The 2,920-nt window shown below is 37.0% G+C and overlaps 1 long non-coding RNA gene across 1 annotated transcript; it reads right to left on the bottom strand.

The window, feature by feature from the left end:
• Positions 1-1,542: 1,542 nt before the first annotated feature.
• LOC147819674 (uncharacterized) lies at positions 1,543-2,765 on the bottom strand. The gene is made up of 5 exons (XR_015436727.1): positions 2,700-2,765; positions 2,466-2,522; positions 2,238-2,288; positions 1,996-2,043; positions 1,543-1,824 (listed from the first exon to the last, which is right to left on the bottom strand). It is a non-coding gene; the product is annotated as an uncharacterized LOC147819674 (long non-coding RNA).
• Positions 2,766-2,920: the final 155 nt, after the last annotated feature.

The raw sequence follows: 2,920 nt of genomic DNA, 5'->3' as shown, positions 1-2,920 counted from the left end.
TCCTGCAAGGTTTGGATGGTGGGTCTAGGTGGGCGGGGCTTGGTGACTGCTTTGTTGTGACATCACAAAGTTCCAGAAGTCCTGACGGCTGGTTTTAAGGCTCAGTCTCTGAATACAGGCTGTGTGCATTTCTCTGTGGACTGAGGCTTTGATACTTTCACAGTTAATACAGAACCTAGACCTTTTTAAGACCTACATCCACCCTACCTGACCTTGAACTGAATGTTCTTAAGAGAGTGAGAAAAGAGACTTTTCAGCCTGTCATAGTCTCAGCCATTGACCTGTCCGTGTGCTGTCTGTGGTGCTGAACAGGTAGGATACTGAAACACAGATGAACTTGTCGCCGATAAATCCTCAAGAGGCGGTTTGCTTATGTAAAAAAAAAAAAAAAAAATCTATTTGAGCAAGATATTTATGTGCCTAAAAACAATTCTGTGAACCGACAAAGAAGGACAAAGCTGCATACGGTTTGAGAAAGAGAGAGAGAATGACAGAGAAAGCTCCGACCAAACCCATGATATTTTCAATTTAGCTGACTTGAACCCTTTGGCATGTGTATAAGTAAATAAACAAACAACAATGACCACAAGACATTTTTCATTTTCATGTTACATTTGTGGGAAGTTTTTACAATTTTGAAAGCTGAAGATTTTCACAGCAAAAATATTTATCTCTCTATAATCAATGTTGTCCACTCTCACATTGCAGATTGTGGATTTGAAAAGTTGGCATTCCCAATCATTAAGTTATATTACGGAGCTTAAGTTACCAGTTTCCTAGTTTTACAATTTTATTTTAGAACCTCCACACTGGTAAGAGGATAATAGCGGTGTTCAGGAGCACTGGGTGCACTGCAGGCTTCAGCAAGGTTCCTGAAGTTCCACCAATCAGAAGAAGGTGGGCTTTTAAGGGGTTGAATAACAGGCAGTTGGAGATAAATAAAAATGTTTTTTGACATTGCTAACCCACTCAAATCTGCTTTATTGATCTATGTGGTGAAATAACTGGTTCCATTAGTTGTGGTGACATCATGACCTTTAAAAGCAGCAGATACAATAAATGGAAGTACAGACACACGAATAAAGCATCTAAATATTAATGTGTCCAAATATCCCAGCAATTAGAAAACAATATATTTCTAGTTAAATTCACATTTCCAGAAACTTGGTTTCTTGTTTTATCGTTATTTACTTAAGCAATTAGAGGTAGCATTTAGCTAAGCTTGTTGAATGGGTATTGTTCCATATACACAACAATCTCCAATTCTATATGTATTAGCTAGTAGTGAGTTATTTATTCCCTAAGCAACTTATCAGATACAAAGCCTCATTTTCAGTCACATGTAAAAGTTACTGCAAGTGTTAATATACTTTATATATTTAGACAGACTATGCAATTGTTATGTTGCAGATTTCTGTGCAAACATCTACAAATCACTGCATAAAATCACTTGTACTAACCACTTTGTTTGCTCACCTTGTGTGTGTTGAGAAGATTTAGGATGTGCTCCACGCTCTACATTTGGTTTTGAATTTAGGGGTGATGCTCAAAATATAAATAAATGAAGAGAATTAACTATTATAATTTCACCTAGTGGTCAAGGTTAAAGATAGAGTAAGTGATTCTAATCCAATACACTTGTTATGAATGTCATACAATTACTAACATCGTAAATAACAGTTATCAAACATCTGTACATACCTTTCTGTTTCTTTATCCACCAAGCAAACAGAATACATGATAGAAGCAGTGCAGCACCACCAGCCGAGATGGCATAAATGTCAATATAACGGATACAGAACTTGGAATCACAGCATGAATCAGCTGAAATGATAAAATACAGAACAACACCAAGCAGTCATGCTAAAGTGGTCTGGTAAGGTTACCGCCAGCCACTCCACTGTTTCTTTCACTTACAGAGCACTTTATTGGGTACAGTTGTACATCTGCTGATTCAGTTAATCATGTCAAACAATTTATTCAGCTGACGTTTACCTGGTGGTGTTGTACCATTCGTCAAAGGCAGCCAATCAGATGAAGTCACTGTGTCCCGTTTAAAAGCAGCAGACAGAATAAATAGAAACACAGTGAGATCCAGACATGCATTGAGCATTCAATATTTATATGCAATGCATTCAGACAACTTTTATTTTCAACACTCTAAAAACACACAATTTTATAAAATGTTTTCAAATTAATCAAAAAGGAAAAAAAAATATGTTTAAATTCTCCTTTACCTGATGGTGTTGTGCTTAACTCAGGTGAACCAGATGAAATCACCTCATGTCCTTTAAAAGCAGCAGGCAGAATAAATGGAATCACAGTGATGTCCAGGTCAACAAGAGCACATCATCCAAATATTAAAGGGGGCCTATTATGATTTTCCTAGTGTACAATTTTACATGTCCATATTAAACATGGAAAATGTTTCAAATTATGATGTAAATGTATATCTACTCCCTTACCTGATGATGTTGTGGAGGAGTTCAACGGTGGCCAATTAGACGTGGTGACCTCATGTCCTTTAAAAGCAGCAGGCAGAATAAATGGGAAGACAGTGAGGTCCAGCTCAACAAGTACACATTGTCTACATATTAAAGGGGACCTATTATGATTTTCCTAGTGTACAATTTTACATGGCCATATTAAACATGGGAAATTTTTCAAATTATGAGGTAAATGTATATCTACTTCTTTACCTGATGATGTTGTGGAGGAGTTCAACAGTGGCCGATTAGATGTGGTGACCTCATGTCCTTTAAAAGCAGCAGGCAGAATAAATGGAATCACAATAATGTCCAGGTCAACAAGAGCACATCATCCAAATATTAAAGGGGGCCTATTATGACATGGAAAAAGTTTAAAATTATGAGGCAAATGTTCAGCTACTCCCTTACCTGGTGATGTTGTGGAGGAGTTC

This window comes from Seriola lalandi, unplaced genomic scaffold, assembly GCF_002814215.2.
Source record: "Seriola lalandi dorsalis isolate HSWRI2012SDOR001 ecotype SW California unplaced genomic scaffold, Sedor1 jcf7180002050777, whole genome shotgun sequence".
In the NCBI taxonomy this organism is placed as follows: domain Eukaryota; kingdom Metazoa; phylum Chordata; class Actinopteri; order Carangiformes; family Carangidae; genus Seriola; species Seriola lalandi.
This window is presented reverse-complemented; position numbering and strand designations above follow the sequence as displayed.